At 39.2% G+C, this 18,966-nt stretch overlaps 2 protein-coding genes across 3 annotated transcripts in view; one reads left to right on the plus strand and one right to left on the minus strand.

Annotated features, from left to right (window-relative positions):
* The window catches only part of LOC110086561 (uncharacterized), an 83,903-nt gene extending 72,714 nt beyond the window's left edge, over window positions 1-11,189 (plus strand). The window contains exon 8 of one of the 2 annotated variants that reach the window (XM_078391846.1): window positions 449-11,189. The gene's annotated coding sequence lies outside the window, so the exon portion shown is untranslated. The remainder of the gene's footprint in view (window positions 1-448) is intronic. The other variant, XM_078391845.1, reaches the window with a different exon arrangement.
* The window catches only part of LOC110086560 (zona pellucida sperm-binding protein 3 receptor), a 57,905-nt gene that overhangs the window by 16,265 nt on the left and 22,674 nt on the right, over window positions 1-18,966 (minus strand). Inside the window, exon 7 of the mRNA XM_020807551.3 lies at window positions 15,712-17,753. The gene's annotated coding sequence lies outside the window, so the exon portion shown is untranslated. The remainder of the gene's footprint in view (window positions 1-15,711; window positions 17,754-18,966) is intronic.

Raw genomic sequence — 18,966 nt, forward strand, 5'->3', positions numbered from 1 at the left:
TTAAGTATTGAATTCTCCCTTTTCCCTGTGGAATAATTCCAGAGAGATTTGTATTAACCTTGGGTGTACTTTGTAGGTTTACTAGTATCCCATTTTCTGTTAATGTGTGTTAAATTCCTGAACTAGGATTATATTTTAAGGAGCCCTTTATTATTAAAAGTATAAAAATATGGATTTGGAAGTCCTCTTACTTAAGAAGATGGATCAGCTCCAGATCAACCTAGCCCAGGAAGTTAAGCTAGTATTCTGAGAACCAGCAGGCTCTAGGTAGTCCACAGGAAATCTCTAAAATACAGTCCATCACTAGATTGAATTGACCTATGATTTTTTCCCAGTGAGCCTATCCATTTCCTTCATGCATGCTATGAAATGTACTTTTATTTAAATTGAAATATTAATAAAATATAGCTATTAATGTTTAATTAATTAAACATTGCTTGCAATTTAGAACTACAGTCTGTATATCTCAATTGGGGAGAGCATGTGAGAGAGGCTGTAAGAGGTTTATCTGGTACACCACAACATCCAGGACAGGATAGTGTTGGCATGAGAAGTAACCACATGATAACCTTCATCCCAGAACCTTTATTACTTGAACAGTACGGGAAGCAGACACAGGAAAGTAGTAACTCCTAATCATCAATACATTTTAAATTTAAGAACTAGCTTAGAAAGGTGGTGGTGATGAAATATTAATATTCACCTGTTGTGTAGTAAATTAAAGAAAGCAGTACAGTTTTAATACTTAATTCCAAGATGATAAATGAGAGATAGTTGATGACTTTGTTCAGATAACTGTCTGTCACTACATTAAATTAAATATAAATGACTTCTTCTATCATTCTGTCTTTCCTTCTTTCCTGGACAGTGGTTTCTGCTAGGAGGCAAAAATAAATGCTTAGATAACTTTCACGTTAATTTCTCCAGTGACTTCTAGCAAAAAAAAAAAAAAAAAAAAAAAAAAAAAAAAAAAAAACCAAGCCAACAGAGCACTCAGTCCCTGAGTTTCATAACCTTTTCTGCTGGTCCTATTTCAATTAAAGGGAAAATGAAGTACTAAAGATTAGCTATTGCAAAACATCTTACGTGGCAGCATGATGATTTGCATGTGTTACAGAAGTCCAGGAAGTGACCATCGCCTGCTTCATGCTGACACATGTTTATGTGCCCTTTAAAGGACTTTGGGAGGAGAGAGAGAAAAAATTAGCTTGTTGCATTTATTAAAAAGAAAACAACTAATAGGACCATTGCGAATAGCTACAGCTTCTGTGAAATGGAATGTTTTTCACATAAATGCATGATACTCTGGATTGGATCCAGTGAAGTGCTGTACTTTATTGTATTCTTGAGTTAGAATATACTTCCAGGAGAAAGGAACTTGGTTGTGTACCGAATGAACTTAAAAATAATCTGTGTATTAGGATGGCCAGCTTACAATGAATGGTAATTTTACTCTGCTTTCCTTAACAAGCTCTGAGTCTGAATCTGCCAAGGTGGAGCCTTTCCTTACAGCACTATTAACTTTTATATTGATTTTTTTCTTCTAAGCCATATTTACTTGCAGGTTTTCTTCATCCCACTATATAACTTTTATAGCATGATTATGTCAACGACAAGGGACAATTTAGATGATGAGATTTCATATGTTTCATGTAGCATAGAGATGTCTTAGCTTGTCTAAAAGAATAGGAACCTGACATATAAGGAAGTCTGAAAAGTGTTAATGAAGGGGGGGGGTTCATAAAGCAAAAGCATGAAATAATGTTGTTTAATCATTATTGTTTTTGTTTCAGTAATTCTTTAAAATTAAGAACTGAAGAAGTTACTCATATTGACAGTGGATGAACACTCCAGACATATGCACCTGTTAGTTAAGAAGAATAAATTGATAGATAGTGCACCACAACTGATTTTTTTTTAAAAAAAGAGAAACTACTGTATTAGGGAACATTTGGAGACGATTTGTGACCAACACTTAAAAACAAAAACAGAATTTCAGTTTAATCCAGTAAAGAAGGTGAAGCTAATACACAAAAGAAGAAAGATAGAATGAGAGTTGAAAAGCATAAGAATGAAAGATAACTATTGATGATAGGAAAAAGGAAACAAAGAAGAATTATATGAAAGAAAGCTTTGATATAAGACTAATCTACTCATGTGGCTTTGGAAGAAATGTAAGATAGGAAAAGAAAGATGAACTCCAAATGCTATTTTAAACAACAGAACACTGCTTTTTCTGAATATACACACTGAGAAGATTAAAAAATGGGTTAGAAGACAGGAACAAACAAGAGGGATATACATTGAGTAAGAAATGAAGATGAGAGAGTGCAAAGGAAATGGAGAACAAATTTAGGAAAACTAAGAACTACATCTGTACTTGAACCTAAAATAGAAAAAGAGATCAAAGAAGAAACCAAGGAAACACTGGTGACAAGAAAGCAAAATTGCAATACAGGAAGCTTCATCAAGAAACTTGTATCAATGAGCATTATATATTTGGGGGCTTGTAGTTCACCAAAGAAATAAGTGAGAGATTTTTGGATAGCAAATAGGTATTTCCAGGCAATAATGTGTAGTAAGACCATCATTCTGGAAAGTGCGAGGAATCATGTCTAAAGTATACATTCCTCTGTGTTCCCCCTCCCATGTGTGGAGGAAATGAAGACCCCAAAATATCTTTCAGAAACAATAATAAAGGAGAAATACTCGGGCTTGTTTGAGAAAAACACAGGGATACTATTTCCTTTGTTGTTTCCTTTTTATTTGCCCAAACGTGGTAAATTCCCTTCTGTCCTTCATCCCACTTTTCTTCCTCAAGATGAAAGAATGATGTGGCAGCCCCAGAGGTTCCCAGATCATGGACATTATTTGCACATCTTGTCTTTTATTAGTGGTTCTCTGAGCTTTTGGCTCTGCAGAATGACCACTGAATAGACTGAAGAAGGAAGCTTAATTCTTTCCTGATTGCACCTTCACCTTTGATGCCTCTAACTTCAGTTATTAAGTAACAATATAGTATAATAAGATGGTATGCCAGGAACACAAAACAGAACTTGTCAACATTTGAGATTCCAACTCTTATCCTTTTCAGTAGTGTTGAAATCACCATTAAGAAGACAGGAGAATGCAGAATAGAACATTTAGTACAAGAATAAGCAAAATAATTAGCATGAAACTGAAAAGCATCCAAGAATAAGAAAGGAAGTTAACTTTCAAGTTAAAGTGTTAGAAAACAAGTGCCAGAAAAGTGATTGAAACAACACAGAGATAAAAGAGGATAAGAGTAACACAAAAATAATAAGAAGTAAAAGGAAAAACATGAAAAGGTAAGAGAAAAGAAAACAGAGTTAAATGGGAGAAGGCAAGAAGACCAAGCAAAATCATAGTGGGAGTTCACTTCCAAATGAAGAGTTCCATATCTTAGTGAGCACAAGAAATGAAATAAATTGAGATGGGAGACTATAAAATATGGCCCCTTTTTCTGAATGGCAGTAATGTGCCAGTAATTTAAATGTGGTATAAACAGTATTGAGAGGAGAGATATAGGAGATTCTGGGGTTATGCAAGATGTCATTAGCACCCATGTTTTTAAAAGTCACAGAAAATGGCAGAAGATGAGTAGAAGTAGATGGCCCAAAAGTAAAACTGTAAAATGAGTGCTAAAATACTAAACTGTCATGAACATAAAAATGCATGGGGATGCCCCTGTCCTTGACATGAAGCCTGTAACTGGAAAATACAGAGCCCCCAAAAAACAGCCATTATGATGCAGTGGATAAAGTGATGGACTAGGACTCAGGAGATGTGGGTTAAAATCCCTGTTCAGCCATGGAAGCTCACTGGTTGGTGGCAATAGAAAAACCACACCCCTTAAATATCTAACTCCTATTAAAAACTCTATTAGACGTGACTTGTTGACACATAACAAGAAAATACTACCGAAGATTTCATCTTACAATTGAAATAGGACATATCTTTGTACAATAGGAGATGTGCAACAATTGTAATTTGTACCATTTTCTCAAGAGAGACATGATGAGGAAGCAAGGGGGCTCAAGAGGGAAACTTTTAATCTCCATAAACAGCTGTGTGGGATTTCTAGACCTCTGCATCTGGTGGGTGCAAAAAGGCAGTCCCAAATGATTGCATGTTTTACAGTAACCTGTCTAAGGCAACCATCTTTGATAGCAGTGTATCTCAACAAAGGTGAGCATACGCAGCTTCTGACAAGTTGATATTACAAAGCAGACTTGCTTATTAAACAGCTTGTCCTCAAAAGTGATGATTTAATTATGGCTAGGTTGTATCTCTACTACACAGCTATAGGTGTTTTATACCAGCCTAACTGCCATAGATATTTCCTACAGAATTGTGGAACTGACAGTTTGGTGAGGAACTTCAAATTTTGTTAGAGAGCTACCATGTTTCCCTGAAAATAAGACAGGGTCTTATATTAATTGTTGCTCCAAAAAAACACATTAGGGCTTATTTTCAGGGGATTTTTTGATGTACAACAATGTACATTTATTCAAATACAGTCATGTCATCTTCTGGTTGCTGGACAATGCTGCACAATAGTGGAGGGCGGGGTTTCACTTAACTGGGGCTTATTTGGGGTAGGGCTTATATTACGAGCATCCTGAAAAAATCATACTAGGACTCATTTTCAGGTTAGGTCTTGGCGAGATGTTACTAATAACAGCTGCATGCATCATGCGAAGCCGGGTGACTGGACCAGGATGGTTTTGGGGGAGGGAACAGACTTCACGCTTCAAATTCATATCCCTAGGGACACTAATTTCATTGTTCTTACTGTATAAATTGATAAAGAGATACTGCAAACATTTCATCTTAATAAAAATGAAATCATGGTGTGGGAATGTTCATTTTATAGTGTTCTGAATTTTTTAGATTTACATATATCTGTGTAGAGTTGCAGTATTTACTTATTGTAACAATAATGGTATACAGGTATTATATAACCAAAACAGGCATTCTCTTCCAGGAAGCACAAAGAACATTATAATGCTTCGGTAGTGAGAATGGTACCAACATAAGTGTGTGTCTTCTTCTGGAAGCTGGTTTCACATGGTGGCTTAGATTTTTCCATCTCAGTATCTAGCACCATTTGAAATCAGTGTTCTAGGAGCAAGAATTACGGCACTAGATTTGCAGACGAACTGGACTCAACAACATAGTAGTCACCAAATGGTAAAATCTGATAGTTTTTATTGCCTTTCTAATAATAGAGTGTCTGAAGCTGTAATTTATGTTAGTTTTAGAGTACAACAATATTTATGGTAGCATTTTGAGATGAGCATGAATTAAAAAATGAATCACCAAATCTGTTCAGATATTGCTAATTCATTGATTCATATGAATCAGTGCCCCCCAACAAATACAAATCAACAAATTTTAGTGATTTTGATTCATCTATCTATTTGGCTATAAAACACCCCTCCAGCTATTTAGAGACACCAAAATTGCAGATAAGATTCCTCTGATTCTCCTCTACAATCCCTCCATGTGTGGTGAAGACTGGGTTTCAGATGTACAAATTATACACCCACAAAGAGGGCCCCCCAGGAAAGTTTCCCCCAGGCACCTAGAGACACCAAAAATCACAGAGATGCTTCTACTGACTCCCCTATACTATCTCTACAAGTTTGATGAAGATTGGGTTTCCCCAAGCCAGCTGCTAAAGGGCCGATTCCTGGGAGGATCCACTTTATGGGTGTATAACTCAGACCAAAATCCAAACTTTGGTCTCCTGGAGGGAACTTGCCTAGGGGAGCTTACTTGTGGGTGTATAACTCAGACATCCAAAATCCAAACATCACCAAATTTGCAGGGCTTGTAGAGGAGAAGCTTCCTTGCAAATTTGCTGTCTCCGGGTGCTGAGGGAGGCATTTTTACAGTTGTAAAGTAAAAAATTAAGTGACAAAGCAATTTGTCAGAAAAAAATGTATAAAGTTGTAATTTGTGATTCTGATTTGTACCCATCTTTAGTAGTATTGCCATTGTTTGTGTGTGTGTGTGTGTGTGTGTGTGTGTGTGTGTGTGTGTGTGTGTGTGTGTGTGTGTGTGTGTGTGTGTGTGTGTGTGCGCGCACAGAATTTGAGTTGTAAATTAGGCCTCTTGGAAAATCAGTAGTCCAGTGAGCACTGTAAGAATTAAAATGTAATTCTGTGGACCCAAGCAACACAGAATAAATAAGAAATCCCGTTTTACGTTTGGAAGCAATGGTTCCAGTCGCAGGAGCTCCATCTTAGATTTTCAGGCCTCCTGACCAGGATCCCAGTATCGGGGAGGAGAAGCAGGACTTCTGTATTGATGCAAAGCATACCCAATCCTCATTCATCTTTCGTTCAGGGGAATACTTGCACTAGCCATGTTCTAAATAAACTAAAACCAAAAATAAGAAGTGTGGCAAATTGCCCCTCTCTCCTGCAGTATTTTCACCCATGTTCTTTTTTTTCTATCTTCCTATAGTCCTAGACAGCACACAGTTTCAGGAAGTGGATGAGAAAAGGGAATCATATGTGCATGAATTGTTACACCACTGACTCCTTATCTAAGGGGTACATGAACAGAAGCCTGCTTCTGAATTGGATTTATACTTAGTCATGTTTACAGATGATCTGTTGGAATCAGTGGAATTTAAATTCACAGTGACTGTTTGTCTAAATGATTTCAGTGGGGCAACTCAAGTATAGCAGAGTGAGGATCCAGTCCATGTTACATAGAATCTTGCTAGATCACAGTTAGATTGCTGGTTAAGAATGTTCTGATATCTTCAAATTTGTATTAGCCTTAATAATACAAAAATAAAAATAACATCATGAATAAGGAATGTTAGATGCATAGATGTGGAGTTGGAATACGTGTAGATGATATTTACTTCCGTAATTGTTGAATAAACCCTGTGGCTTCTGAATGGCACAGTTCTAAGCAGAGTTTAGGATTACTTTTCAAAGGTAGCTTTCATGGTACTTGCTTCAGTAGATACCCCATTATCATTGCCTGGATTTCAAAGTTGCACTCTTATCACATGGCTTTATTATTTAAAGTGAACTGGTACATGTGTTCTATTTTTTAAAAAAATCTGATAATAAGGGTCCCATATCACTTGAAGCAATGCAGGTCCCTCTCTCTTCCTTCTCTACTGACTTTAGCACAGCTCTGGAACATATCCAGGCCACAGGTAACCTTCACAAAATGCATGAAGGCAGTTATTGTGCTCAAGGGAAGTTGGATACAATACCTCCCACATTGCTTTTGCAGTGTAGCTGGTTGTTGGGAAAGGCATATAAGTCATCTGTACTCCTTGCTCATGTCTGAAACCCTATTGCTTAGTATAGAAAGTCATGCTAGAGTAAGTCCATTGAATCAGTGGGGATTTGGTGAATCAGCTCTGTAAGTTCCCTTGATTCAAATGGGCCTACTTTAGCAGCAAGTTACTATACTAAAGTAAGTCACAACTAGAGTAGGCTATTTGAATCTGTGGCTCACAAAGACCACAAATTCAGTAGATCCACTCTAGTGAAACTTAGACTTATGTTAAGGAACAAGACTTTAGCCAATGAGTAATGGTAAAAATATTAACTTCTAATGAGCTATCTCTGAGGTTACGGTCATAAGCATATGGGTAAGTCTCTGCAGTTACATTTGATATCAGATGCTTTCTGCTTACATATATTTGCTAACATATACCTTTCAGAGGTAGCGGTATATTTTTAATTTAATTTTTTATTCAATTCACATTGTTCCTTTCCATTGGGGACCACTTCCATCCCTGTGTTTAGATGTAAAAAACCCCACTCATTTGCACCTAAGAGCAACCTATCTTGTAAATTGTGGGTTCTCACCCTCTAGTGACTTCATTTTAATTGTTCTCCTTCCCTTACTGTTGTATGTGATGCAGTTCTGGAAAAAAACACAACTCACAAACAACAACAGATGGCTTGTAAAATGGACAAATCAAGACATTTTGGAGAGTACCTGTTTCTATTTGCATCAAAACAATGCATATTCCAAATTCTAACAAATATGGAACATTTCAATTTTACTTTTGGTAATTTAAAAGGTGATTATTCAAAGCTTAATTAGAATAAGTCATGCAGTTAGGGCTGGGGCACAATGATCAACATTTATGTAACCTTCATGCTTGCTTCTTTCAGATTCCTTCATAGTGTTTTATAGGATTTAACACTTCAAAGACTAATGAAAACGTTGTAGCACAATATCTGGATGATCTGCAGGCATTTTTTTTTTACAGCCAGTGTGGACCTGGGAAAACATCTCTTACACAGGCTGACCGATTTCTCTTGGTGTTCAGAGTCTTAGTTTTTGTCTAGCACCATTTGAAATCGGTTATGATGTAGGGGGGAAAGCATCAGTGGAGGAGTCGTCTATGATATAAAGATGCTCTCAGCTGAAAAATTATTCCACATGGTGCCTTTCAAATAGTGATACAAATAGTTTTTTGTTTCTCTTGTGTGGGTAAGTAGTCAGTTATGCATCATAATTCCTCAGTTATTTGCAGTTTCTATTGCCTGTAAGCACTTCACTATCTAAAATCCACTAACTGTATTACTGCAACTGCTTGGAGATATTAGTACCTTGCATTAGTTACATTTATATACCACATCTCCTCTAGTGTCCAAAATGGCATATAAGGTGTTTCTCTTCCTTGCCACTTTACCCAACAAACATCTAATAGCAATGTAGCTGTGGACATCAGAGTATTTTGCAAATTCACCCCTATCACTAAAACTGTTAATTTGCAAATATTACTGAAACAAAAAGTTATAAGGTGGTGGCATCACTACCCCAATACTTTGGGGCAGGCATCTAGGGTCTTGCAGTACTGTGGTAAGTCAAACAGGTCTCTCATCTTTATTTAGGAAAACAAAAATACAAAGGGAAAACTGGGGAACAAATATGGAGCAAAACTGTATTTCTACTTTTTTACATATCCATGTGTCCCAAGTTTTATTTTTTAAAAAGGAGGAAATATCTTTCCTTGCCTTCTACTAACATCTGGTAAAGAGGAGAAAAAGCCCAACCAGGCAGCAGGAAAAGGAAAGAAAACCCAAGGAAGTATCTTTTCTTTTCGCTAATCCACCTACAGTATTTTCAGAAATGCTTAAGCAGTAAAACAAAGAAATCTCTACCTTCCTGCTGCCTGACAAAACGGGTGATGGTAGCAGTGAGCAACCAGTATAAGACAGAAGCAGAGTAGCTAGGGTGGGATGCCCCTCCTGGACAATAGACCCAGGATTCCCCCAGCAGCACAAGTGGTTCAAGATAAATACAGTATGAAACCATGCTAGTATATAATTGGTTGTCTTGCCACACTTAAAATTTCTATGTTCTTTTCTCTAGGAAAAGTAACTATGTAACCAGATAAGATTATATATAACATCAGAGAGATAATTCCCACACAACAATGGGCTCAAGTTATAGGGAGCCAAGTTTTGGTTGAATATCAGGAAAAACTTCCTGATATTCCTGTTAGAGCAGTATGACAGTAGAACCAATTATCTGGAGAGGTGGTGAGTGCTTCAACATTGGAGACATTCAAGAGAAATTTAGACAACCAGCTGGCAGATATTCATTGATCTGTCTTCCTGCATTGAGTAGGGGGTTGGACTCGATGGCCATTTAGGGATCCTTACAACTTCATAATTCTGTGATTCTATTCTATGATTATACCCTGCAAAGAGTGAGAGGAATTCTTTCTTAATAAGATCATGTGTGCACACCAGCGTAATAATATGGAAAAGAAACTGTTAAAAATGAGAGATTTATTTTCAGGAGAGGAAAGTTGAAGATTAAAAACTTGATCAAATAATCAGGTTCTGGGGAAATACGCACACCAACTATGTCACTCACTCCTCTAAATGGAAAAAAGAGTGGCCCTACTCGGATTGTACATTAAAAATATGTTGTAATTGCATTACAAGTTCTGAAAAATTACAAGAAATTAGCATTTGAAATTGTTTACAACAGTAGAGGAAAAGGAAAATGTTAATATTTATGAGGAGTGTTCACTGATTCTCAGTACTAAATAGCAGCAACAGAGCAAAGGTGCATTGCTTGGGTACATGTGGAGATGGAACATCTTTGTATTGTAGGAGGCTGCAAAGACGGTGACAAGCTTGAGAGCCACCTAACCTCTGTCTCATCCATATGAAGCAAAATGACAGACCTGCTGTTGTGCAGTTTCAAGTCTCTTAAGAATTAGAACTTTCTTATTCAATTTGGTTGAATGAAGTGAATCTACTAGACTGTGACACCCCAGCTCTGGTGTCACAAACTAGGTATATAGCCTTCCTTCAGTGTCACCTAGGAACACAGAGTGGCTATTTTCTTTCACTGGTCACACAGACTATATATGCACCTTGCGTTTGAGTACAGGGTCAGTCTGGGACACTTGTTTGTGCACTGTCTGCATAGCTCAGTAGTTGGACTTTAAACTGCAGACCCCAAGGCTTATCGTCATTGAACTTCAGTATTCATTCTGAGCCCTCTTAGGTGAATTAGCACAGGATTTCATGGAGCTTGTAGGCCCATGAAAACGGGTCTGCTTTTCTGCACTGAGCAGCTTACTTATGATTTTAATGTGGAAATTAAGATCTAGCCTGTTACATAGTCTTACTGTTTCCTTATTAAGAAAAGTCCACCAAATCCACAAGAGTGGGGACATCATTAAGATAGTCTCTCCCCATGAGCTTATGGATCCAGTTGGTTTCTCTGAAATGCTGAGGTATTTTGGAGTTGAACACAGCACATCATACCTCAACATACTGTTTTATATAGTTGGTCTTTTATTTAGTCATGCTATTGACATTTAATCTTAGTGCATTTATTTTAACTGTTCTGTTATATTGCTTTTCTTTGATGAATTGTTAGCTTTTGCTCAGAACTGTTATAAAAATAGTTATCTTCTATAGACTCTAGAAAGTATTGGGGCTTGATTCAACTAATAATTATTCATTTTTATGGATAAACAAAATGCAAAATAAAATCATAAATGTTTGTCTGATAGAAGTTTAACAAGCTTGGCACTAGATGGCACTGTTATTTTATTTCTGTATGTATGTTTTTTCCCTTGATTGTAGTACAATTTCTTCATAACCTACTAGAAACAAAACAAAACAAAATAAAAAGCAATACAACCATGTATATTTCCTTTGGTAATCATTATAAAATCTCAGGTTCATCAAATCACCCCAGTATGTCTATCCATATATCTTTATATGATGATGGTGAATATATTGTTACTGTGATTACTGATGTTTAAAAAAAAACCACGGTTCTCCTAAAAATAGAGACCCCTAGTTCCTAACCTTGGGTCCCCAGTTGTTCTTAAACTGCAGCTCCCAGAAATCCTGGCCACCATAGCTGGTGGTGAAGGCTTCTGGGATTTTTAATCCAAGAACATCTGGGGACCCACATTGGGGAACCACTGCTCTAGACCAGGGGTCCTCAACCCCCGGTCTGCAGCCCGGTGCCAGTCCGTGGGCTTGCCAGAACCGCACTACTGATACAGATCTCCACCCCGCCCCCACATGCACGCACAGGGGGGGTTGCGCTCGCAGCGGCATGTCAGAACAAGGAAGTAGGTCAACTGAAGCTTTTATACTAGACTAGCGTGACTCCGCCCCCGGAGAGGCAATTGCAGCTCCCACCATGCCACATGAACAGCCTGCGCCATTGTGAGGGCAAGGAGGCAATGGTGCGTCATGTGGTATGTGATATAAAAAGGGGGAGGGACATGCCACCCTATTATCGCCACGCCAAGCCTTGAGGGGCAGGTGGTGTGTCTGATCAGGTCTTGTTGCCTGCCAGAGCCACTGCCACCAGCTTCGTGCTCTCTCCCCTCCCTGCCTGAGGCACGGAGCTGCTGCTTGAACACCATCCCCTCTCTTGGGGACCCCGGGCTTCACCCTGCAGCCCCGACCTGTGCAGAGGGAAGGGAGGAGGGGGAACCGACTGGCAGGCAGACGGTGGGTGGACAGAACCACCCTACCCGCTGAGAGGCTCAGCTTGGCTGCCTTGCAAGGGAGGGCATGTCTTCTGAAAGGCAGGGCTAGGGGGCTTTTTGTGGATGGAGAAGGGAGGCTGGAAACAAAAGGCTGAGAGGCTATTTCACCAAAAGTAGCCAGAGGTTTGGGCACAATAGGTTCTTCCCACCGTCATGCATATGTAGAGAAGGATGACATTTTATTCCTCTGTCCTTCCCTGAAACAAATGCTTGCTCATGAGGTGCGGGAGGGGGATATTCTTTACGCTGCAGAGCTAGGGGTGGTTGGGGATTGTCACTTATGGGTGTACTCACTTTTGTTGCCAGCACTTTAGACATTAATGGCTGTGTGTTGCGTTATTTTGAGGGGACAGCGTATTTACACTGTTATACAAGCTGTATATTCACTGGTTTACATTGGAGCCAAATGTCATTTCTTCAGTACTGTCACATGAAAAGATATACTAGAATATTTATGGAATGTGAGGGGGGTACTCACTTCTGTGATATTCTGCACATATATGAACAAGGCTAAATCAAAGTAAATAACACAGAATATAAGAATCAATAAAAATGCAACAGTAGCTTGTCCATAAAGACAATTGAACTGAGTTATCTTAGAATATAAGAATGAAGTTCAGCCCTTTTAAAATTGCCACCGGCCAAGATAGTCACAGGAAATGAAAGTCTGGTAAAATAAGGTGGCAAGTTTCTACCAAAAGAAGACAGAGAAAAGAACCCAGCAGACAGCACTGTTTGACATAAAAATGTTAATCCCATCCAGCTTTCCACAATAAATCAGAGACTACATCAATCCTCTGATTGAATGCCAAAGTAGAACTCTATTTAAAGCTAGTTTACTGGAATCCTGAAGATCTATGGAGCCAGGAGCACCAGAATGTAAACAATATTCACATGGAGAATCAGCCAATCCTTATTTTGGGTTCATGAAGATGTTCCTAAGATGTAAGCAGTTTCCAAAGTCAACAACACAGAGTAAAGTAATTCAATTAAAACAGTAATAACTAGCCACATCTCACTTACCTTGAAAGCCCTATCAGGGTTGCCATAAGTCAGTACCAACTTTACACCATATTAGAAAAACAACATACAGCAACGTGCATTCACCTGACACTCAGAACTAAGGCTAATCAATGGACTTTTGTTTTTATTATGAAGCATAAAAAGCTGCCTTGTTGACAAGTAATTTGGTCCATCTTATTCGTATCATATACTGTACACTGATTTCAAACAGCATGCCTTTCCTATTTCTGCCAGGAGCCGCAAGAAACAGTATGGGATCTACTGCACAAAAAGAGTCCAAAATCCTGTTGCCAGTTTCTAAAGGAGAACTGCATATGTCTTGGTGGGAACTTGCCCTTGTTAATACAGTGCTGTTTGCATTCCTGGTTGTGTGGCAAATCCTGCAACTGGGCATGTACAGTACTCAGAAAACAACCAGCACTTTATTAATGAGCAGCAATCTGCCACCAAGATGGATGCTGGACAACCCCTTCCTTAGTTCAGTGTTTGCCATGCATGGTACAGATTGTCCAGACTAGTAATTGCATAAGGACTGTTGCATAAGATAGTTTACACCCTCTTTTGACATTTATATTTTTGTATCTGCCGTTTGCCACCAAATTACACAGAGCATAAAAAGAACTTCCCATTATAGTTCAGCTTAGCCTGAAATCCACACAGGAATTCTGCATCACTACTTCAGCCCCAAACTGAAGGGAAGCAGCAGCAATAATTGGAAAGAAGGGCAAAGCAATACCAGGCCTTGTGAAATACTGTGTTTTTGTCTCTGATGTAGCACAAGCCCTGTGCTTATCCTAAAACCCACTAACAGGTAGAGGGACATTTTATGTTTATTATTAGCATACTGAATTTTCTGCTTAGATGTGAATTCTGAGGGGAACCTAAAGCTCAATTTTTGCAGTGACTTGGTGCTACCTTTGAGTGTTCCATCCAAAACATAAAGACACACCTGAATATCCTTTCAAGCTGATGCCATGTTTATGGAAAACATTTATCTGAAGATATTTCAGTCTTCAAATGTTTTCACCACTAAAAAGAGGAAAGAAAATCTTTGACATTCTGCAATTCAATTCACACTGACCCAATTATTAGAAATCCATACAAGAATTCACCAAGAGAGTCAGCTCTTTCCTGCTGTGAAAAAGGGCAAAGGTTTTTTAAAAATAGTATACCATTTGTGCTAATTAACACAAAGTTCATTACCCTGTTGCTAGTGTTGTTAATTGAAACTGATAAGGTAAAGACCATTTGTTTCCTCATTTTAATTCCTTCTCATCCCACTCATTACATTCCACACCCAAGTGTGACATAATCTTCCATACGGAGGAGCACTCGTGTCCCTGACTGCAGTACACAACGATGCCAAATAAAAACATGTTACATTCTTTGTTGTTTTTGATGTGACAAACTAACAGTTACACCCATACAGACACCCTTCAAAATTGTTATTCATATCCAATGGAAATCCAAGTGGAATGAACCAGAGACAGAAATCTATATTTTAAATCCATGCTTGAATGATTTTAAACTGCTTTGGGAGCCTTGGAGGACAGAAAAATGATAAATGAATGAAATACGAATTCCAAGTGTTTTGTGACTTCCATCTCGGGTGGAAGTTTACGGAGCCTTGATTATGTTGACAACGACCATGTAAGGTAGTGGAACGAATAAAGAAACGTTGAGTTTGCAGCTACTTCAGGTTCTTACTAAATCGATAGCTAAAATATAATCTGAGACGGGATGGAGCAGTGTATTACTTTAATAGCGCTTCTCTCGATCTCTGGGTTTACATTCCACACTCGCAACACTTCCCAACAAAAGCCCAATTCACAAGTTCGGAGGTACAAAGCGCAGGCGCGATCCCCAGCGAGGAGAAAATACAAAACGCTGCATCTCCGTTCGATCAGTGAATCTCGGGATTGCTTTGGAATAGAAAACAGCAACAAGCGGCGGATTCCGCCACATTCTTTCGAAATCGCGTGTTACTTTGTAACTAAAAACAGATTTTTTTTTCTTTCCCCCAAACGTTTTAAAAACAGCCCTGCCAATGCAAAGATAGTGTGTACCCCCCATCTTCCAAACCCCTGGAGCCTCGTCCACTGAATCGAACAGGTTTGGAGCCGGAGAAATGTTTGCAAAAGCTCTGCCAACCGTCAACTATTCCCTGCCTGCTGGATGGCGGGCTAATGTCAAACGCAAAAACAGCAGTGATGTGCAAAATCTTCAATATCCAAAATAGGGAGGTGTGGCTCCAGGTCATTCAATATATCCCAAGAATATCACCCAAAGCATAAAATTACCGGTGAATTGAGGTGAGCGGTTTGGGCTTCCGGTCCCCGATGTCCCCCACACCCTGCATCACGCTTGCCTGCTGCAGATGAATGCAGCCCGGCACATTCCGTTGCCTTGTTTGCAGAGATATATATATATATATATATTTACACATCTGCAGAATATCAGAGACTACATAGATAAATCTCAACTATATTTAGAGCATTAGAAGACCCGAGTCTCTGATACTCTGCATACTTACATGCACGTATCTGTAAACAAGGCAGTGGAATGTGCAGAGCTGCATTCATCTGAGCGCTAGACTGAATCCGGGAATATATATAGTGGATATATATATTCACCTTAGAGACTTCAAAGACCCGAGTTCGGCAAACCAGGAACGCCCGTCGTGACTTTCTTCTTTGCCAGGCTGGACCTGGAGAGACAGCGGCTCGTCTCGTCACGGCAGTCGGCCTCCAGCGTGGATTTCTCCCCTGACCAGCTTGCGCCAAGGGCGAACCTAAAATGTCCACTGAAGCAGACATCTCGGACGGTGTGGGACCCACCACTGACTACTGTCACCCCCATGAACAATTCCTCCCGCACGGACGCCCTGCCCGGAAAGGAGAGACGCCAATGCGGGGACCAAATGGGAGTGAGCAAAAGAGATGAGGGGAAAGCGGGATTAAGAGGCCCTACCTCAAACCCTCCCGAAGGGACACTGAGGCAGCAGCGTCATCAGTGGTTTTCATCCCCCAAAACGTCCAAGAAGCGCCCAAAGCGTCCGTTCCATGCCGAGAAAGGGCAACAGTTACTAACGGGATTCAATTCCGTCTGCGCATGCGGAGCCTCCAAAATAGTCCGTGAAGGCTAGGGATTCTGGGAGTTGTAGTTCAAAATTATCCGAGAGTGCGGGGTTGCGGCAAGCATTACCTCTCCAATGCATTTGTTTCCCTGTTCTTTATTGTTATTAAGCAACATGAAGGCTCTCTTTTGTTCAAGAAATTATCAACGCCAAACGCTTCGTGTGCCCTTGCAGAAGCAGCAGCTTAGTCCTATGATTCATATGTAAAATTTAAAAAAGTGCTCGGTAATGATTCTTAATTGGCCACCAAAATGCCAAAAAGTGGGGGAAAGGGCAAGCAGGGTGGCTCTTCTGGGATGTACAGTGGAGAATCAAACTCACAATCTCTGACTCCGCAGCCAAATACTTAACTGATTGAGCCCTATATATTTATCTATTAATTCTGGTGTTTCAGTAAGCCATAATTTATACACATATTAGGAAGTCCTCTTGAACAATGTGGTTTTCACTTGTGAATGCGGAAGAATGGGATTCCACCACTGGATGCCTGTATCAAGTGCCACCAAATCACATATTTGGGGGGGGGGGGATCGAGAAGATGCAGCCAAGCAATCCTTTTATTAGGGCCAGTTAAAATACCATAGCATTTCGGGGCCCATAGCATTCCATGAGGCTGGAGTTAATCAAAACAAGTAAGAGAAAGAAACCTGTATATTATTGCTCCAAGGCAACTTTGTACCCAATGTCTCCACTGATAATTGGGAACAATAAAAAAAATCTGACCTCTCACCTTCAAGTGTGGTGTAGTGAATATAGTGAAAGACTGGGACTCTGGAGAACAGGGTTCAAATCCCCACTTTGCCATGGAAACGCACATGGGGAGTGGAACTGATAAAACCACTCTTTAAATATCTCACCTATCTTGAAAGCCGCACCCACGACACCCATATTTTTCCTTCAGGCCTTTGATCTGATTCTGAATTTCTGGAAACATTGAGATGACCAATGTAAAAAAATATAATGGAAGACGAAAAGAGGACTGCTATGTTTCAGATGCACTAAAGTAGCCCTTTTATTCTTATGTTGTTTTTGTCATGTGCTGTCAAGTCACATTTTCATGACCCTAACAGATTTCAAGTAACAGTTCACCTCTGCTAACCACAAGTTTCCATCACCAAATGGGGATTTGGACCCACAATCTCTTGAGTCCTTGCTCCACACTCTCACATTGTACTGAATCTCACTCTTACATTACAATGAGATAAAATCCTGTATAAGAAAACTAATCTTAGAACAAATTAAGCTGTAACTTATCTACCATGTTTTGAATTTTAAAAAAACTCCAGATAAAATTCATAGAAAGATATTTGCTTCTTGTTGGATATAACTTATTAAAGGACACTAAAAAGTGCAAAGTGACACAACATCTAGGCATCATTTGAAAAAGATTTAAGATTTTACATGAAAATATATACTTTGTTTCCCACACAGAAATATATAATAAAAATGTAGTCTTTGATTTATACATGCAAAATTATCTTCAGAACTGTACACAGTTTGTCTCCTGTAGCTTTAAAGTAGTCCTTGCAAATCAAGTACCTAAAAAGGAAACATAAATTTCAAATATGAGAGTGCACGTTCTGCTGATGTATTAGTAATATTGGAATTAGTGCATTGTTAGGGCATGTCAAATTCTTAAAACCTTTGTTTTAAGAATTTTAAATTCATTTATTTAAAATACACCTTCCCTTTTTATGGCAACAAAGACAGACAGTAAATCAGTCTCAAATCTGAGCTAAACATAATGTGAAAGTTGGCAATCCTGTGTTAGGGCTCCCCCTTTATCTACATCGTCCACAACTTGTATCCTGACTAGTATGCAAGAGAAGAGACAGGAGCTCAATTCTGACCTACTGATAGATATCTGGGTGACTGTGTCCTATCCCTTAATTTTTGCAACATAATGCCTGACAAAGAGTTCACAGAACCTAAAAGGTTACATTAGCTTTCTACCATTTCTATAACATTGTAGTGGTCCCAGTAAAAGTCATTGTCCAAGTCTGCATTTTGTTTGCAGTTATGGATCATATAGCTACTTTTTGTATTTTCTGGTCAAACTAGAACATGTTGTTCCAGAATCCACCATCTACCAAATTCTATGAAGGGATGGAATAATCACTTGACCAAGGATACTTTGGTTGTATGTATGCTGCTGAAAGGACTCCTGTTACATCCAGTGGAAACAGACCTGTCCTGCCATTAGCTTTCAGCTGAGAACACTGGAATGGAGAATCTGGTCCTGATTGCAAGAAAGACCTCATGTTCAGATAGATAACCAAAAATCATGGAGAAAGGAGAAGGGATATGAACTATCTGCCACCAGAGAGAGGCAGAAATGCAATTTTCCTCATTCTTACCCATTGTGTGTGCTATTTGTACTATTAACAAAGAGCAAAGAACACGCAGATGACATGTCTCCTAATCAAACCAGTCACTCTTGTCCATTTCCATCCTGCTACAAGGGCATAGGGATTTGTTTCTTTATAAAAGTGACCACAAATCTCTCTCAGGTTTTCTTAGAGGTCAAAGAGATTGCAGACAACTTCGATGGCCTCTTGTTTGATGGCCTGTATCCACTGGCAAGAATAGAGTTTCATCCAGCTTATGGTCAACCAAACTGTAGCCCTCCCCTTGTGATCCAGAACACTACAGGAATTCTTGTCCCTGGGTATGCACAAATTTAAGAAGTCAGATAGATAGAAAAACCACTAAAGTCCATCAACCTGAGCAGTGGTGGGCAACATGCCGCTCC

Source organism: Pogona vitticeps, chromosome 4, assembly GCF_051106095.1.
Source record: "Pogona vitticeps strain Pit_001003342236 chromosome 4, PviZW2.1, whole genome shotgun sequence".
Lineage (NCBI taxonomy): Eukaryota > Metazoa > Chordata > Lepidosauria > Squamata > Agamidae > Pogona > Pogona vitticeps.